Below are 21,728 nucleotides of genomic sequence, written 5' to 3' on the forward strand. Positions count from 1 at the left end.
TTAGAGGTTATGTGAGGGAAAAAAGTGATTTAATACATATTAGTGCTCATGTATCACGATTGGTATGATTTATGTCATCTCTCTTATAATCTATTTTTTAATATTATGAAATTTATTTTTTTTACACATACTTTTTGTGTTTAAATTTTTTCACGTAAATTTTTGTATTTTTATGTTATAATCTTATTTGTTTGCTTAACATTATCTTCTTGATTTCATAATATTATCTATCATTTTATTCTTTTGAAAAAAAAAATATTATTGTTCCTCTATGCATATCTAAATATTAATTTTTAGCTATAAAAGATATATAATTTCTTTAATATTATAAATGAGATAATTCTAGTTATTTTAAAATATTATTGAGTTCCGCAATGAAAGTCTCGTGTTAAATTTAACTTGATGTGTTAAAAGAAAAAAGAAAAAAATTACAATTTTTGCATACCCGTTATTTTTAAGAAAAAAAATTAAAATTTTAGACCCTCATTTTTAAATTTATGAATCCGTCACTGGTTGAAACATTCAGATGAGGAAACTCACGATGGAAATGACGTGAAAACATATAATAGACCAAGCTTGAAATACTGTGAGACCAAACGAAATGATTAAATAGCCTTTAAATATAAGTCAAGTCAGTTTCGTAATTTCATTTAACAAAATTATTTTTCGTTTAAATTTAATTATAAAAATAACTTGGTTAAATTTTAAAATAATAAAATAAAATTTTCGTGTTGGTGGGGAAAACAAAAATTAAAATACTCTTAAACTCGACAAACAATGTACATTAAAAAAACAATATCAAAGCAAAATCCTATGGCTTGAGATCTCTCTCTTTTTTTAATTATTAAAAGGGAAAGGGTTAGAAGTAAGAAACAAACCAGTTTTGGATGATGAGGAGAGAAACTAAAGGATTGTTTGTTTACTTCAGAATGATTAAGCGCTGAATGATTCAAATACTGAATGATTCAGAGGCTCTGTATGAATTAGCTCTGAATGTGACATGTTGTTTGATAATGGCTCTGAATCAATCATAATGTACATCTGTGCTGAATCATTCAACACTATTTTGCTGAATCAGTCAGCACTGAATCATTCAGAGCTGCAAAACAAACGCACTGAATGTTGAGCGGCTCAATATTCAGCTTTGAATGGTTCCATTAAGAGACAAACAAACAACCACTAAGTTGTGCAGTTCATTCAGGTTCAGAAGAGCTTGTGTGAGATTCTAATTGAAATTACTTCCCCTTCAGCTTCAGCTCCGGCTCTCATGGCATGGTACTTCATTAGAACTCCTTGGATAAACAAAATATCAATGTTTCAAACTTTACATCAACTAGGGTAAACTGCATGTTTAACACTTCAACTATCACTTTTGTTCCATTTTGGTCACTCAATTATTTTTTTCTCAAAATCATGTCTAACATCTAGATTTTATTACATTTTGGTCACCCGTTGTAACAGAGATATTGACTTGTTACCATAAGGCAATGTCAATCATCATTGAAAAAAATAAAGAAAATATCACGTTAGCAGTTCTGTTAAATTTTTCACGGTGAGTGACTAAAATGAAACTAAAACGTAATATTAGGTATGATTTTTAAAAAAATAGTTGATTGATCAAAACAAAACAAAAGTGAAAGTTAGGGTCGTGTATTAAACTTGTAGTTTACCTTTTTCTAAACTATACAAGAATTGCATATTGAGGACTTCTTACCTTGATTTTCTTGTAAATTGGTGTTGATTGCAACTGCATGAAGAGCAATTATCGCTTTTGGTTGAAAATCATTGGGTTGTCCTATCCATGACTTGTAATCGAAGATCCCTGTTAAGTTCATTAGCAAAACTGAATCAGATCCCCAAACTTTTTATTTTTTCCATTTCGAATAGTCATAATTTATCTGTGTTCGGATTCGAAGATCTTCTATATATAGCAAATAATTAAAAAAACTGAAGATGTCCACGTCGGACATACACAAATTTCACATAAGGCATAAGAATAAAATTTTACCGGCTGTTGAGTTTCTTGTGAGGTATTTGAAGTCGAAAATGGCCCCATAAGCTCCTCGTACTGCCTTTTTGATTTCATGTGATCCAATGAGTTCATAGTCCCAACTTCTATCCTGGTACCCCTGGCTATGGAACAACTCAATGTGCCTTGCATCTAACATCTGCATTGTTCCTACATAAACAAAAAATGTTTGGCAATTTACATTACTCAGATTTTTCATTTTTCATAAAGTATTTGTATCTGACACTCATAATCAATGTATAACCAAACATCATATATGATTCTGTTATGAATCAAACCAGAGAAAACCAAAAAAGGAAGAGAGGGAATTGAAAGTATATTTAAGTTGGAAATAAAATTCAAGGGTTATAGATGCCTTCACGTTTTACATGCTGCTTTATTTATATTTTTTTAAATCCTCAATAGCGGACAAAATTTGTTAACGCCTGGGGTGTCTCTCTCTCTCTTAAACTTCTACGAATTTCTCGGTTGTCTTTGGTTACTGCTTCTGCATTGTCAGCTCCTCCTAGATATTCATTCTCATTTCTTGATGTTGTTATCTCAACTCCTTCCATACAGTACCCCCTCTTGAAAGAATGACCTTGTCCTCAAGGTTCTCAGTTGGTGCAGGTGGAACAAAGTCCTTTGTTATCAAAGGCAAAGGAGTGATTTGTTAAAGAGGCTGGCCCTTACAAGGTTTGAGTTGGGACACATGAAATATTGGATGGATACGAGCGGACTCTGGGAGTTCTAGCTTGTAAGCGACAGATCCAATGCGTTTTGTAACTCAGTCGTGGACCAAGCTTCTGATTTTTCCGTAGTCGTAACAACAATTGTCTATAAGGTTGTAAACGCACAAAAGCCCAACTACCTTCTTTTAGTTCCAGTTCGTGTCGATGCTTATCCGCCTGAGTTTTCATACGTCCTTGTGCTTGACTTAAATTGTGTTTCAAGACCCTAAGTAACGCATCACGCTCTTGCAAGTCACGATTTACCTGAGCATTAGGAGAACTTCCTTCTAGGTAGTGAACGATGGTGGGAGGTTCACGCCCATACAAAGCTTGAAAAGGAGTCATACCAGCTGAGGTCTGATAAGTCGTATTGTACCAGTATTCAGCCCATGCTAAGTATTGTTCCCACTTGCTCGGATCATCCCCTGCCATACAACGAAGATACATCTCGAGGCACCAATTCAAAGCTTTGGTTTGCCCATCAGTTTGTGGGTGATAAGATGAGCTTAAACACAACTCAGTCCCCTGTAGTTTGGCTATTTCTGTCCACAATTCACTCACAAAAATTCGATCCCTATCGCTGATTATTGTTCTTGGTATTCCATGAAGTTTTACGATCCCTTGAACCATAATGTTAGCCACATATTTGCTATCAAAGTACCTCGGTAGTGCAAAAAAATATTCGTATTTAGTGAGTCGATCGACCACCACTAATATAGTCTCCTTCCCATTAGATTTCGGCTAGCCTACAATGAAGTCTAAAGAAATATCTTCAAATACTTGGTTGGGAATGGGAAATGGTTGAAGAAGACCAGCTGGAGCCAAACTAGTGCTTTTCATACGTTGGCAAACTTGACATTCAGAGACAAACTGACAAACGTCTCTCCTCATACCCTTCCAGTAGAAATTGGCAACTAATCGTTGAAATGTACGAGTAATACCAGCATGTCCCCCCATTAGTGAACTGTGAAATTCTCTTAATAATAGAGATCTCAATACCACCCCATGAGGAACCATAATTTATCCTCGAACCAACATCAAACCTTCATGTTCTTCATAACCAGCATAGTTAGTCCCATCCTTTAGAATGTTATCCCGAATATGCTGAATTCAACATCTTGCCGACTTGCTGCTCGTATATCATCAATAATGCCAAATAGTGGACGAGAGAAAGCCATGAGAGTAGCTTCGATTTCTCTAGACAATGCATCAGCAACATTATTAAGCTTTCCTGGTCGATAACGTACCCAATTAATTTCGACAACCATCTTTGTTGTTCTGGAGTCTGTATAGTCTGCTGGTTTAATTCACGTAATGTTTTTTTATCAGAAATTGTTGAAAACATTTTTGTATTTCGATATAACAAATTAAGTTTAAATGAATTTTAAGATTTTACAAATGATTTTCTAAGAATATTCGATTTAATTAATCGAATATCAAATTATTACTCCAAGTCTTTCAAGCTCAAATTCAAACCTTACTAAATGTGTAAAATTGTGTTTTATACTTAAACTATTTTTGAAACAATTTTCATAAAGTATTTTGAACCAAAATCAAGCTTAAAATCAATTTATCAAAGTGATGCACCGATGCACCATGAATTAAATTGAACATCGAATGCATTTCATGTATCGATGCACTTACCATGCACCGATGCACTGGGGATTTTATGAAAACATCGAATGCATTTGATGCATCGATGCACTTACCATGCATCGATGCACTCTGGCTATTTTGAAACATCGAATGCACTTGATGCATCGATGCACTCTTAGTGCAGCGATGCACTAAGGGTTCAACGGTAAAAATATTTGAATTTTACACTGATGCACCGATACACCATGGGTATGCATCGATGCACTGACGCTCCCAACTGAATGTATTAATTGTTTTCACACTTAAACGGCTATATTGACTCCACTAAGCATCCCCAATGTTCAGAATCATTTGAAGGTGTATTTAAACAAGCTTAGAAGTCGTTGATCAACAACAAGAAACAACAAGCAACTAGAATCAAGAGAGAATCAAAGAGAAAGCATCAAACCTCAAGTTTGAGCATTTCAAGCCTATTTTTCATTCAATATTCATTTTGCTTTCAAGAACAATACTTGTACTCAATTGTATTCATTTTTTAGTGTTCTTTTCTTTGTTTTAGAATTGTGCAAACAATCTACCTTGTGAGGATTTCCTTGTAAGTTTTCAAATCTGTAATATTCTCTTTGAGAAAGAGTGTTCTCAAGAATTGGGGTATATTCTTGAGGGAGTTGTAAGGTTATATCTTTGGCCTCAAAAGAAAGAAAAAATTAGTGAATTTGTTGGAAAATCCTTAGTGTGGATAGCTAAGGTAGTGGACGTAGACTTTGATTGAGAAAGTCGAACCACTCTAAATCGATGTGCAATTACTTTCAATTTTCTGCAAAAGCTTCCACCAAAATTTTAATTGCCAATTCACCCCTCCTCTTGGCCGATTTCGTCGATCGATTAACTCAACAATTGGTATTAGAGCCTCACTCATTTGAAGGTTTAATCACCTCTTGAGTCGATTCGTGAAGAGTTACATCGATTATCAAGTAATCAATGGCCTATACTTCAAATGTCGACTCCGGTCTCGATTCGATGCCTGTCAACAAGCCTCCTTTCTTCAATAGAGCTAACTATGCCTATTGGAAGAATAAGATGATGTATTTCATTAAAGCAAGTGACATGGGAGCACGGAATATTGTAGAAGACGAATATATCAAGCCCCTCACTCATCCAAGATTATGGAGTAAAGGAGAGACAAGAATGTTCCAGCTCAACTCCAAAGTAATCCATATCATATTTTGTGCTCTTGGACCAGATGAATATGGAAGAGTTTCATCTTGTACAACTGCCAAAGAAATATAGGATAAACTACAAGTCACTCATGAAGGCACCGACGAGGTAAAAGAATCTAAAATTAGTCTTCTAACATATAGTTATGAAAATTTCATGATGAAACCAAACAAAGATATCAAAGCTATGACGGATAGATTCTCAGTGATTGTTAATGGTCTCAAATCATATGGAGAGATCATTCCAAACGAAAAGCTTGTGAGGAAGTTAGTTTTCTCACTTCCAAAATCATGGAAATCCAAGAAGACGGCAATCATCGAGGCTAAGAAACTAAAGTCCTTAACTCTTGAAGAGCTAATCAGTTCCCTCATCACTCATGAAATGATGCTTGAAGATGAGGTAGACCGCGATAAGATTGACGAGACACCAAAGGAGAAGGAGAAGAAGAAAAACATTGGAGTTGCTCTCAAATCCACAAAATATGAGAGTGATTCGGATGAAGATGACGATGATGAGGAAATGACATTGTTTGCCAAACGGTTCAGAAAAATGATGAGACCTTCAAACGAAATAAAGGCCTCAAAAATGAACCAAAAGAGAAGGACCCTATCATTTGCTATGAATGCAAAAAACTGGGGCATGTCAAATATGATTGCCCACAATTGAAAAGAAAGGGTCAATCAAAAAATAAGCACAAGGCTCATGTGGCTACATGGAGCGATGAAGAGGGTTTCGATGAAGAGGAACAAGAAGTAGTAAACTTGTGCTTGTTGGCATTCGGGGAAGATTCTAATGTAACCTCTAACTCATCTGAATTTGATGATATATCTTATGATGAGCTATTAGAGGAATATAATGGGTTGGCTTCGGATTATGAGAAATTGTTTTTAAAATATAAAAATGATGTTTCAAAATTGAAAAATGAAAATAAACTCATATCCAAAACCAACAACGATCTTGAAAGTAAAATCAAAGATTTGCAAATCAAACTAGAAGAGTTTGAAAAGAAAATTTTGGATTTGCAAAATTTACTTTCAAAGGTCAATATTGATCATCAAAAGAAAATTGATGATCTTAAAGCTTCTTTTGATAAAGTTGGAACAAAACGTTTTGAAAGTGGAGAAAATTCAAAATCCAACTTTGTTAGAAAAAGTTTTAAAAACTACAATCATAGAGGTCCCCGAAGAACCTCTAATGAAAAAATCATTAGAAGTATATGGGTTCCTAAAGGACTCATTACTACTAAAGATAAAGATATCCTACACAAATGGATACCTAAGGGGACTCGGATTTTGGAAACTAATGAATATGGACCCAAAAGAATTTGGGTACCAAAAATTAGAAATTAATCTATGTTTGTAGGAAAAGGAGCATTGCTACAAGGCATGAGAAATAAATTCAAACTCATGGTACCTTGATAGTGGATGCTCAAGACATATGAACGGAGACAAAAGCCGGTTCATAGAGCTTAACGCCAAAAATGGAGGAGAAGTGACTTTTGGTGATAATTCAATAGGTCACATCGAAGGTATAGGTACCATAGGTAATACCTCTTCCATACAAATTAAAAATGTTTTATATGTGAATGGATTAAAGCATAATCTCTTAAGTATTAGTCAATTATGTGATAAAGGATTCAATGTCATGTTTGAAACTAATGGATGTAAATGTTTTGTTTTAAACACTGGTAAAGACAATCTTGGCAAATTTGATGCTAAAAGTGATGAAGGAATTTTTCTGGGTTATTCCTTAAATTCTAAAGCTTATCGAGTATTTAATAAAAGAACTTTAGTTGTAGAAGAGTCTATACATGTTGTTTTTGATGATAATCCCCTTCCGAGGAAGGATTCTTGTTTCAATGATGATGTAGGTATTATAAATATAAATGACGTTGGACATGACGTTTGAGAACCATCATCAAATGAAGAAACGAAAGATGAGGAAACTCAAGATCCTTTCGAGAATCCAACCATTGAAGAAAGGGAAGTATCTTACCTAAGAGAGTACAACTATGTCAAGGATGGTGAGATTATAGGTGATCCATCAAAAGGGGTAACAACTCGATATTCTCTTAGAAATATTTGTAATTATGTTGCATTTATCTCATGCATAGAGCCTAAGAATATTAAAGAAGCATTAAAAGATGAAAATTGGATTATGGCTATGCAAGAAGAGTTAAATCAATTTGAGAGAAGTAAAGTATGGACATTAGTTGAAAAGCCTAGTAATAAATCTACTGTAGGCACTAGATGGGTATTTAGGAATAAGCTTGATTAAAGTGGTAATATAGTGAGAAACAAGGCTAGACTTGTTGCTCAAGGCTATACTCAAGAAGAGGGCATAGATTAGGATGAAACATACGCTCCCGTAGCTAGGATGGAAGCAATTAGAATGTTATTAGCATTTGAATGTTTTTATGAATTTAAGTTATATCAAATGGATGTTAAAAGTTCATTTTTAAATGGTTTTATAAAGGAAGAAGTGTATGTGGAACAACCTCTAGGTTTTGAAAATTTAAAATTTCCAAATCATGTTCTTAAATTGACAAAAGCACTTTATGGTTTAAAACAAGCTCCTAGAGCTTGGTATGAAAGATTGTCAAACTTTTTAATTGAAAAAGGCTTTTCAAAAGGGAATGTTGACACTACATTGTTTTTAAAGCATAAAGGTAAAGAATTATTAGTAGTTCAAATTTATGTTGATGATATAATATTTGGTTATACTAATGATGTTCTTTGCCAAGAATTTTCTAAGTTAATGCAAAGTGAATTCAAGATGAGCATGATGGGGAGCTCTCATTTTTCTTGGGACTCTAAATCAAGCAAAGAAAAGATGGCATCTTCATCAATCAAGCTAAGTACGTCAAAGATATGCTCAAGAAGTTTGGACTGGAAAATGGGAAGCCACACAACACTCCAATGAGCTCATCGATAAAGCTTGACATAGATGAAGGAGGTAAATGTGTGGATGTTAAATTATATAGGTCAATGATTGGTTCTTTGCTTTATCTAACTGCAAGTAGAGTGGACATTATGTTTAGTGTTTTCTTATGTGCTAGATTTCAATCATGCCCTAAGGAATCACATTTACTAGTTGTTAAGAGGATCTTTAGATACCTTAAGGACACTCCTAGTTTAGGACTTTGGTATCCTAGAGACTCTAGCTTTAGCTTGCATGCCTTCTCTGATGCGAATTATGGAGGATGCAAATTAGATAGGAAAAGCACCTCCGCTACTTGCCAATTCCTTGGAAATATGCTGATTTCTTGGTTTTCAAAGAAACAAAATTGTGTCACATCATCTACCACTGAAGCGGAATATATTTCAGCCGGTAGTTGTTGTGCACAAGTTTTATGGATGAAACAACAACTTTTTGATTATGGAATTGAAGTAGGTACCATTCCTATCAAGTGTGACAATACTAGTGCTATTTGTCTCACTAAAAATCCATGCAACACTCTAGAAATAAGCATATTGAAATTAGACAACACTTCATTAGAGACCATGTCGCTAAGGAAGATGTTCTAGAATTTGTTGATACTTTGCATCAATTAGCGGATTTCTTTACAAAACCTTTAGACAAAGAAAGATTTTGGACACTTAGGAGAGAATTAGGTTTAACTGATCTATCTTCACTTAGTGTTTAAAATAATCTTATCACTTTTAAGTATAAATGAAAAATGCTTATAATAATAATCTTTGATTGCATTCTTTACTATTAGTTAGGGGGAGTTTATGTTGCTTGATGAAAATTAATTTTATGTTCAAAAGTAGTTTAAGGATTAATTTGATTGATTGAACATGATTAATTTTCAATATATGAGTTACCAATACCACTAGAGCCAATTAATTTAGCATTTTGAGTGTTTAAAACATATTTTTTGACATTTTTGTGCTTCATGCATCGATACACCTAACATTGCATCGATGCATCCCTTTGAATGTGCATCAATTCATCATGTTGATGCACCGATGCACGCCTTGAATGTGCATCGATGCACAGGGCCATGCATCGATGCATCCGTTGGGTTTTGGGTTTAAAAGGCTTATTTTTCTTATTTGGTTTAAACCCTAAAAACTAAACCTCTCTAGCCACTCATCCCTCTCACTCTTTAAATTCTCTTCTTGCTCAAAATCAACGAAATTTTGTCAGAATCTTCGAGCTCTTCAACTCCTAATCCTTCTTTTATCATCAAATCGTGCAAAACATCACATTCCCTCAAATCCAAAAATTTTCAAGGTAATATTTCAAAAACTCTATTTCATTGATTTTTGATCTTAGGACCAGTTTAGATTAGTTCTAGGATGAACATTATATCGGGCATTGATTGTTTGATGATTATAAACTAGATTTTGCAACCAATTTCATCAAAAACTCACAAATTTTCAATAAATTTTTGAATTTTCGAAATTAAAAAAAAAATCGAAAATCTGATTTTAGTTTTTAAATTTGATGTTTTTGATTTAATTATGTTGTCTTCATGAAAAACTATACATATTATAATTTTCAAACATTGTTTACTAAATAGTTTTTCAAAAACTATGCCCATTAGAATTTGGTTTAGAGAACCTTGAATTATTCCAGACTCATTTGAGTTTTGGGATTGATTAAATTGCATACATGTGTTTCAATATGCAAGTTATATTCCTTTTTCCGATTCCTAAACTATGTCTAATCCCAAACGCTCTAGAACTTCATCGAGTCGTTTTCGTTCAAACCAACCTCCTAATCACGTTCCTACTCCACCTTCATCTCTATTAGGATCTTGTGTTAACATGCCTGAGCATCGTAGAGACGAATTGTACTCTAGGTACAGAAATTCTTTTCAAACTTATAGAATCATGGAATAGCGTATTCCTTCTCTTCAAGCTATGATAGATATTGACTTTGAATACCTTCTGATTCTTAAAGCTTGGAAGTTTGATAAAATGTTTCAGCTCAAACCTATCGTTTACCAACAGTTAGTCCGCATTTTCTATTCCAATGTGGTATGTATTCAAAACGAAACTCAATGTGGGACTATAGCCATTAGATCATATCTTTTAGGCCAATATATTAATATTGACCCCGCGATTATAACTTCACGTTTTGGATTAGATGATGATGGGTTATATAATGAGAATGAAACTGTAGATTATCCCTATGTTCCAAACGCTAGTGTTAGTACTCTACGATCTCATCACGATCGTTTTCTTCATCTGATGATCTCTTGGTGGTTTAGACCATCCGGAGGTAGGTACTCCACTCTTTGTATTAGGGATTTGTGGTGGATGCACTGTCTCAAGAATAAGATCAAAATCAATCTACCCCACATTATCTTCAGTCAAATAGTTGATGTCATAAACATTGTTCCTTCAAAACATGTCAAAACATTAGTTTATGGATGTTTTCTTAGTAACCTCTTTATCAAACTTGGTCTAGACATCTCTCTCGACAATCCTATCCCACTCCAAAACCAAATCAATCTTACTTCCTTGAAGAAAGCGGATTGGAAACAAGACGAGGAAACTGGTCTTTGGGTATTTCGACCCGATAAGCAAACCCCGGGAGCTAGCTCTTCACGAGCTGCTCCTAGCTCTTCTCGTGCTCCTCTTCCTCCTCCGGCTGCTGATTATGATCCTCAGTTTCAACAACTTATGCAAGATATAGACGATCACATTCCAGACAATGAGCCTGCACCGGAACCGGCACGGCAAGAAGATCAAATGCCACCATATTTTTGATCCTTCTTGGAGTCGTTTGATCTGAGGTTTGCCTCAATGGAGTCTCAGATTACTGAGTTTTAGCGGGAGATGTGTGAGCGCATGGACACTCTCACTCTTGAAGTTCGAGCTCATTATCCTCCTTCTCCCGATCCTCCTATGGAGTGAATTTGTTTCCTTGTTATGTTTTCTTGGATTTTCAAACTTGGATTAATTTTTGATATTTCTAAATTGTTTGTTTTGAATTGATAAATGTTTGAATTTGTTAGGAGTTGGATGTTTTATGGATTTTTAACTTATTATATATATATTTAGTTTGATTTTATCTTTATTATTTTGAGCTTAATGATTATTAATTTTTGCATCTTATTAGTTCATGTTGACCAATTATGCCATTTCACATTTAATTATGAATATTGTTTATGAAACTAATGGCTAATCTCCCTTTTGATTGTGATCTTAGCAGCTTAAGCTATATATATATATATTTAATCAATTGGCTATGTTTTTTAAAACCTTGTTTAAATCAATTTTTAAATCTTTTTGATTTAACAAAAAGAGGGAGAAATATTAAGTGTTAAAAGGGAGAAGTGTTATAGTAAGGGGGAGTAATTTTTCAAAATTGATTTCAAATTTTTAGAAAATCTTAAAATAACACAAATGTTTTGTTATATCAAAAAGGGGGAGATTGTTGAAAACATTTTTGTGTTTCGATATAACAAATTAAGTTTAAATGAATTTTAAGATTTTACAAATGATTTTCTAAGAATATTCGATTTAATTAATTGAATATCAAATTATTACTCAAAGTCTTTCAAGTTCAAATTCAAACCTTACTAAATGTGTAAAATTGTGTTTTATACTTAAACTATTTTTGAAACAATTTTCATAAAGTATTTTGAACCAAAATCAAGCCTAAAATCAATTTATCAAAGTGATGCACTGATGCACCAATCCATGCATCGATGCACCATGAATTAAATTGAACATCGAATGCATTTCATGCATCGATGAACTTACCATGCACCGATGCACTGAGGATTTTATGAAAACATCAAATGCATTTGATGCACCAGCCATGCATCAATGCACTCTGGCTATTTTGAAACATCGAATGCACTTGATGCATCGATGCACTCTTAGCGCACCGATGCACTAAGGGTTCAACAGTCAAAATATTTGAATTTTACACTGATGCACCGATGCACCGTGGGTATATATCGATGCACTGACGCTCCCAACTGAATTTATTAATTGTTTTCACACTTAAACAGCTTTATTGACTCCAATAAGCATCCCCAACGTTCAGAATCATTTGAAGGTGTATTTAAACAAGCTTAGAAGCCATTGATCAACAACAAGAAACAACAAGCAACTAGAATCAAGAGAGAATCAAAGAGAAATCATCAAACCTCAAGTTTGAGCATTTCAAGCCTATTTTTCATTCAATATTCATTTTTCTTTCAAGAACACTACTTGTACTCAATTGTATTCATTTTTTAATGTTATTTTCTTTGTTCTAGAATTGTGCAAACAATCTACCTTGTGAGGATTTCCTTGTAAGTTTGCAAATTTGTAATCTTCTCTTTGAGAAAGAGTGTTCTCAAGAATTGGGGTATATTCTTGAGGGAGTTATAAGGTTATCTCTTTGGCCTCAAAAGAAAGAACAAATTAGTGAATTTGTTGGAAAATCCTTAGTGTGGATAGCTAAGGTAGTGGACGTAGACTTTGATTGAGAAAGTCGAACCACTCTAAATCGTTGTGCAATTACTTTCAATTTTCTGCAAAAGCTTCCACCAAAATTTTAATTGCCAATTCACCCCCTCTTGGCTGATTTCGTCGATCGATTAACTCAACAGTAATGATTTTGAATTTTCGTCCGACCAGATATTGTCCCCATTTCCCTACTGCCTAGGTGATGGCAAACATTTCACGGTTGTAAGTGAAAGCAACTTGCATTCTTGGGCTAAGTTTTTGTCTAAAATATGCCAAAGGGTTACCCTCTTGGGTTAAAACAGCTCCTATCCCTGTTCCAGAAGCATCAGTTTCGACATGAAATTCTTTGTCAAATTGTGGTAATCCCAACACTGAAGCAGAACAAAGACATAATTTTAACTTATCCATGGCGTGTTGAGCTGCTGTAGTCCATTCAAATGTTTGTCCTTTGCGAAGCAAATCAGAGATTGGCGGTGCAATGGTTCCAAATCCTTTAATAAATTTGCGATAATATCCTGCGATGCCCAGAAAACTTCACACATCCTTGATCGTTGTAGGTATCGGCCATGCTTTTATTGCCTCAACCTTTGAAGGATCTACTGACAAACCCTCTCGAGAAACTATATGACCCAGGTACTCAACTGAGGTTTGTCTGAATGTACATTTGCTGCATTTTGCAACAAAACCATTATCTTGCAGCGTTTGTAGAACTTGTCATACATGGTTTAAGTGTTCCTGCCAATTTCGACTATACAGAAGTATTTCATCCAGAAAAATCAAAATAAATTTACGTAGAAATGGGCGAAAAAGATCATTCATTGTTACCTGGAAAGTGGATGGCATGTTTATTAATCCGAATGTCAGTACGAGAAATTCGTAATGTCCGTCATATGTTCGGAATACCGTTTTCGAAACATCTTCAGCTTTGACTCGGATTTGATGATATCCAGCAAGCAAATCTAACTTAGAGAAGAAGTGAGCATTACCCAGTTCATCAAATACTTCATCGGCAGTAGGGATCATAAATTTATCTTTAACTGTAATTGCATTTAAAACACGATAGTCCACGCAAAACCGCCATGTTCCATCCTTCTTCTTTACGAGCAGCACTGGGGAAGAAAAAGGGCTATTACTCTTTCAAATCAACTGATTTTCCAACATGTCCTGAACCTGACATTTTACTTTCTCTTTCTGAAAATAAGGATACCTGTATGGTCTGACATTAACCGGTTTACTCATAGGTTGCAGGTGAATAGCATGATCGATTTCTCTCATCGGCGCAAACCGTGTGGAGCTACAAAAACCTTCTCAAATTCAGACAATAGTTTTTCCATATCCTCTATGTTGTACGTGTTTTGTGTAGCCAGTTGTACATCGCTTTGCAATAAATAACACTCAGTAATAGCTTTGGTGTTTGTCATACGTCGTAATAAATGCAAATGTATGGATTGAGGAGCTAACCCCGTGTCCCCTTGCCAACGATGTTCCTTATCCCCTTAACGAAATTAAAAACGTTGCAAAATCCATAGTCACCGGTTCTAGAGTGGCCATCCAAGCGACGCCTAAGACCATTTCAGTACCCTCCAATGGTAGCACGTAGAAATCAGTTGTTAATTCGGTACCTTGAACTCGCAATTTGAGATCGCGAACACAACCTTCATTCTGTAATTTTTCTCCATTTCCCACCAATACCCTAAAATTCGACGCTTTCGTCACTGGTAGACCCAAATGTTTCGCTACTCGAGATTGGTTAAAGTTATGGGTACTTCCACCGTCAATCAAAATTCACACCTGGCGTCCATGAACTTCCCCCATAACGCGAAGAGTATTAGGAGTTAAGTAGCCTGCAAGAGCATTGAAGGAAACTAAAGATTGTTCGCTTGTAGTATCATTGGAGCTTTCTAGTTCATTGCTCTCATTTTTCATCACCACAATGGTCTGAACTGGTTATTCATCCTCCAGTTCATCATCCAACAAGAATAACTGAAGATCTTTGCACTTGTGGCCTGGGACGAATTTAGCGTCACAATAATAACATAACCCTTTCTCACACCGTGATTGAGCTTCAGCGGCAGAAATCCGACGAGGTTGCATAGGAGTAGAAGACACTGTATAGTGTTCTGATGGTAGTGAACGACTTGTTTGTGCTTTAGACGTTGATGGACATGTTGTTGGCGTAGGTAAAAGAGGAGGTAGTTTTATATTTGGCATGCGGCTCATTACCTTCCGTGTCTCATTGAACTTGGCCTCATGAAATCGAGCCAAAGCTAGCACCTCACTCATTGAATTAGAACGATGTCCCAAGACCTCATTTTTAATATCTGGATGAAGCCCAGACACAAAACATTGTGTAAGGAACTCATCCGAGAGGTTGGTTATGCGCAGAGCCATATCTTCAAAGCGTGTTTGATAATCTTCCACTGTCGTGATTTGAACCAGCTTGGACAACTGCCCTTCTGGCGATTCGATTTCCATTACTCCGAATCGTCGTCGAATCGTGCCGACTAAATGGTGCCAACCCACCAGTTGTCTTTGGCGTTGCACCCAACGAAACCATTTCTTGGTAGTTCATTCCATTCTGAAGGACGCCATTGTTACCAGATGATGGTCTTCAGTGCCATAAAATTCAAAGAAGTCATTTACAGATGCCAACCACTCCTTTGGGTCTTTCCCATTGAATAGGGGTAATTCTACTTGGACCGGTTTTGGCGAGAAAGAAAATATGTCCTCAAATTCAGCTCGTATTTTCGATTTGCCTCGGGTACTCCCGATATCCATAGAACCGTCGCCTTCAGCAAAAGTAGTTGTCGTAGTGCCCAACCGTGCAGAAATCATCGCCAACTGTCGCAAGACTTCCTGAAGGGTTTTTTTGAGTGGAGGCGTTCCAGTTCTTCTGCTCCTCTGTATCATCTTGAATAGAGGTCAGCAGTTGATCGTGACGTGCACATGTCTCCTGCAAGGATTTGATTGCTTCAGTGTTACTCACCATGGTATTGAACTCAATGAAAGCACCAAATTATTATGAATCAAACTAGAGAAGGAAGAGAGGGAATTGAAAGTAGATTTAAGCTGGAAATAAAATTCAAGGATTACAGATGCCTTCACGTTTTACATGCTGCTTTATTTATATTTTTTAAAATCCTCGGTAGCGGACAAAATATGTTAACGCCTGGGGTGTCTTTCTCTCTCTCAAACTTCTGCGAATTTCTCAGTTGTCCTTGGTTATTGCTTCTGCATTGCCAGCTCCTCCTAGATATTCATTCTCATTCCTTGATGCTGTTATCTCAGCTCCTTCCATGACAGATTCTTTAAGAACCCTTCAAATACAAGAAGAATTTCAAGAAAATTGAATAGACCCATATCTTAAATCTTTACTTGCATCTACCAAATAAGAGCTCACCTTCACATTTTTCAAGGTCACATACCGGACATCGAACAAGTTGTAAATCTAAAAAGAAAACCATCCGTGTTAAACCTCGAGTTTAGTTGGAAATTTGATCACAACTTAAATAAAATGCGAGGCAAAATTTTATAAGATTTGAACTGTACCATCTATCCAGATTCCGGTTTTGATTTTCCTTAGCAAACATGAGCCGCAAGACTACAACATGTCATCTATGTTTCCAAGTTCTGGGGTTTCACAGGTGGATTCACTATCCTTTGGGAAAGAAATGCTACTTCTGAATCGAACGAAAACGCACCGATACACATCCAATCTGATTACTCCCCAAGAACAAACAAAATACAGTCACTAGGAAATTATCACTATATTAAGATCAGCACTTAATATTCAGCACATGCATAAATGACGGGCACATGATTTTTATATTAGAGAGTCAACTATACTATCTTACGGGATGAACTTATAAAATTTTAATAAAGAAAACATATTATCAATAGAAAATATAAAAAGAAATATCTAAAGTATATGAAATTTTGAAATTTTAAAAAACAGTCGGGCCTCGGTCCATCACTGAATATGACCATCTAAAATCCCTCCAAGTATGTGCAAAAACTAAGAAAATTCTAAATTTTGAGTAACATAGACAAATAACCAATATGTTTCTGCTGCTGGCGGAAAATGTAGGAGAGACTTCCATCTGCAAAACCCAATGGAATTTTAATATCAAAAAGTTAATGCTCACACGTGTAAGGTATCGAAAGGGATTTGATATTTCCCAACAACTGAACCGTAGAGCTTGGACCAACTGAATGCCGTGACCAGGATCAGGACCCTGAAGGTCCCGCAAGCATGTGAACTTCCATATACACTTTTGCATGATAACATTGTTGAACCGTTTATTCGTAGCTGACAGCATCACTAACGATCGTCCATCCAAAAATCTGGCTATGTATGTCCATAGATCCTGTTCATACCTTTTTGAGAATATATGAATAAGAGGTTATCGATTTAACCAACTCCTTGTGGTATAAATTTAACAAATAATGTGTTTGGTTGCTGAGAAAACAAACCCAAAATGATATATAAACTTGACTAAAAGCAATCACTTGACATAATTAATATGTGAGAATTGAAATGTTAAGAGAGATGTTTTCTGTTTTGAGCAAAAATCTATACGTACAAACTAGAAAATTTAACTTTCTGTATAAGGAATGAGTAGCAGAATTGAATTCACTGTAGGGAGATTAATGTCAAGCACGTGTTTGGTAACTAAGAAAATTTAACGGAATAACAGAAACCTAACCTTCTACTTCCCCAAAAAATGAAAAAAGAAAGGAATATGGAAAATGTCAACACCGTTTTTCGCCCGGGCGGGAAAGATCAATACTGACTCGAGGATTTTTTCTTTGAAAATATTTCGAAATGTGAGGAGTCACCCCCAATCATTTAAGGTGCGATTGGAACACCGTAAAAACCAGGTGATTTTAATAAAATATTTTATTTTAATAAAATACCAAGTTTTGGGGTCTGCAAAAAATCCAGAAATCATGTTCGCGAGTCAGTTACGCGTGGGGAAGGATTAACACCCCCACAAGCGCCCAAAAATTGGTATTTAGTTGATTACCCTATATTTAAAATCAGAAATTTTGAGTTCAATCTTTATTTAATTTAAAAATCATTAAGGATGCAAAGTTGAAAAGGGTATTCGTTTATCAAGACTGATAGCATCCGCCCCCGAGCGTAAATACGGAGATCAGCTATTGTGCCTAATAACCGAACATTGCCTCCTTTTTAGAAAAAAACATGGTGTTCTTTTGAAAAGGATGTCGACTTATTTAGGTAATCACCAGTAGTCACCCCGTGAGCATGATCGCGAGAGATATACCATTAATTTCCTAATAAGTGAACATTGTCTTATGATTAAAAATAAAATGCGATCAAAACAATTTTATTTATTCTAATTAAACTAAAAGTAAATTAAGGTTTTTTTCTAGCTTAAAGTATGAAATTATGAAAGTTAAGAAACCTAGGGGCTCAAATCTAAAAACATAGGTTCTAATATTAATCCTATTTGATTATGTAAATGTTAAAGTTCTAATTAAGCTTGGGGACTAAATAATCAAAGGATTTAAAAAAAACTACAATTATGAGACCTAAACTAAAATCCTAAAATTTAAAGATCTAAACCTATAAATATTAAAGTTTAAAGTATTAATCTATAGGTTTAAGCCCTAATAATTATTAAAAACAAGGAACTAAATTAAAATAATTAAAAACAAAAAATAGTAAAAATATTAAAAAAACAACCAAAAATAAAAATAAAATAAGTATGCAAAAATTAATTTTAATCGAGGTCTCACAAATTAAATATAAAGGGACTAAATCATATTGTCAATTAAATTATATGGATTTAAAAACAAAATTAATAAAACATGTAATACAAATGACTAAATTAAAGATTAAGTAAATAAATCCAAAGCAAAAAGCAAGTTAGTGACTAAAATACATAACACATTAAAACTACAGGAATTAAACGACAATTATTCATTTTTCAAGTTTAAATAAAAATTAAAAAACAGAATCAACTCAAGAAAATTAAAATAAAACAAAATAACTACTGCAAGTGACCATAATGCAAAACCGTTAAATCTAAGGGAGTCTAAGCGTATTTTTCCTTAAACAAATGGCTAAAACACATAACATGCTGAAAAGGAAGATCGAAAACCAAATTATACCTTATTTGGGCGACCAGAACACGAAAAGCCTAACATATGGGGACCTGTGGGTAATTAACCCTTAAGTCTAGTGACAAAATCATGAACAATAAAACAAAGGGACCTAAAACTTGATTTACCCAAAAGAACTTAAAATGAAATCATCCCTTTTAAATTTTCCATAAACACGATAAAGCTAAAAAAAACTTCCCCCTTCCTTTTCTCTTTATTATTTCTCTCAACTCTCTCCCTCTTTTTCTCTATTCCATTTTTTACTTTGTGGAAGATAAACTATCGGTGGCCATGAACCACCATGGCCACCACCGCGAACCGCCCCGATCGACACTCTTCTAAGGTAAGGATCTACTCACTCTCTTTCCCTTGTTTTATTTTACACGCAAAGCTCGAAAACAAATTATACTCGATTCGAAAACGAAAAAATACTCGAAATACCTTGGAATAATCTAATTTTTATTGCTTTTCTCTGGATCTGGAGTCCCTTTTTACATTTTTTATTCGAATTTATATAGCCCGATTTACATATTGTTTTCCTTGTTTTTTTTCAAAATGTTTGAAATTATTGTGTATTTTTTGACTTGTGCCTTGTGGATCCAATTGTGGATGTCGGTTGGTGTAGAAATTGGTGGCTTGGAGAAATTGGTGGCTTGGAGAAATTGGTGTAGAAATTGGTGGCTTGGAGAAATCGGTGACAAAATCATGAACACTAAAACAAAGGAACCTAAAGCTTGATTTACCCAAAAGAACTTAAAATGAAATCATCTCTTTTAAACTTTCCAGAAACACGATAAAGCTAAAAAAAACTTCCCCTCTCCATCTTCTCTTTATTATTTCTCTCAACTCTCTCCCTCTTTTTCTCTATTTCATTTTTTACTTTGTGGAAGATAAACTATCAGTGGCCATGAACCACCATGGCCACCACCGCAAATTGCCCCGATCGACACTCTTCTAAGGTAAGGGATCTACTCACTCTCTTTCCCTTGTTTTATTTTACACGCAAAGCTAAAAAAATTATATTCGATTCGAAACCGAAAAAAATACTCGAAATACCTTGGAATAATCTGATTTTTATTTCTTTTCTCTGGATCTTAAGTCCCTTTTTACATTTTTTGTTCAGGTTTATATAGCTCGATTTACATATTTTTTCTTGTTTTTTTTCAAAATGTTTGAAATTATTGTGTATTTTTATGACTTGTGCCTTGTGGATCCAGTTGTGGATGTCGGTTGGTGTAGAAATTAGTGGCTTGGAGAAATCAGTGGCCTACCAGGTTGGGTAAGTTCTAGGTCGAATCCGGGTCGAACCTTGGGCCTGGTACGGGGGCTGAAAATTAGTGATTATAACTGCCCCTCTTTGCTTATTGCTGTGAAACAGGAATAGAGCAAAGACGTAAAGCACCAATTTTCATCTGTTTGGTCCGTCAGTGAAATTTTGAGGTCCAAGTTCTTCTCATTAAGAACTTTTCACTCTTCTGTTCAGATGAGTTCTTCTCATCATGAACCATTCCATTGAAATGTTGATACACCTTCTTCTGTGATGGAATCGAACGAGATGTCTGTGTTGATCTACCTACTTCTGTGATAGAATCTAGTGAAATGAAAATGTCAATCCCCCTTCTTCTGTGATAGAATCGAACGAGATGTTGGTGTTGGTCTACCTCCTTCCGTGATAGATTTGAGTGAAATGAAAATGTCGATCCCCCTCATTCTGTGATGGAATCGAACAAGATGTTGGTGTTGATCTACCTCTTTTTGTGATAGAATCGAGTGAAATGAAAATATCGATCCCCCTTCTTCTGTGATGAAATCAAACGAGATGTTTGTGTTGATTTACCTCCTTCTGTGATAGATTTGAGTGAAATGAAAATGTCGATCCCCCTCCTTCTGTAATAGGATCAAACGAGATGTTGGTGTTGATCTACCTCATTCTGTGATAAAATCGAGCAAAAAGTTAAAGTTGATTCAACTCCTTATGTGCTGGATGAAAATGTCTATCCACCTCCTTCTGTGATGGAATCGAACAAGATCTCAGTGTTGATCTACCTCCTTATGTGATAGAATCGAGCAAAACGTTGAATAATCTCTTCATTATGAATTCTCTACTAGAAATGTTGATCGGTTTATATTTTCTTTGAAGATTTTCAAACCTGCAAAAGATTATCATGTGTCAGTAATTTGTGTTTGAAGTACCCGAAGGTATTGACCCAAAGGTCATCGAATTTTGTTGAGATCCATTTCTTTCAAAAATGAAGACGTGAATTATTTTTTGTTGAAATCTTCTTCTTCAATCATGGAATTGTGAAATGAAACCTCTGCTAACTTTGGAATTCCTGTCAAATATTCAACATCTAGATGAAAATGAATAAGAAACTTGTTTTAAGAGAAGCTCTCTCAAGTGAGATAAATTTTATTTCGAGGGAAAACTGTCTCAAGCGACGAAGTTGGTTTTAAGAAAAACCATCTCAAGTGAAATGAAATTTCTTATTTCAAAGGAAAACATAATCAACGTTTTTGTGTTTCAAGAGAAACTATCTCATGGGAGACAAAATTCATTTCAAGGGAAATGATCTCAAAGATCAGTGTTTCAAGGGAAACTGTCTCAAGTGAGACAAAATTCGTTTCAAG

The 21,728-nt window shown here is 34.9% G+C and overlaps 1 pseudogene; it reads right to left on the minus strand.

Moving 5' to 3' along the window:
• Positions 1–1,203: 1,203 nt before the first annotated feature.
• On the minus strand, positions 1,204–20,608 carry LOC120129716 (annotated as a pseudogene).
• Positions 20,609–21,728: the final 1,120 nt, after the last annotated feature.

Source organism: Hibiscus syriacus, unplaced genomic scaffold (genome assembly GCF_006381635.1).
Source record: "Hibiscus syriacus cultivar Baekdansim isolate YM2019G1 unplaced genomic scaffold, ASM638163v2 tig00110503_pilon, whole genome shotgun sequence".
NCBI classification, from domain to species: Eukaryota; Viridiplantae; Streptophyta; class Magnoliopsida; order Malvales; family Malvaceae; genus Hibiscus; species Hibiscus syriacus.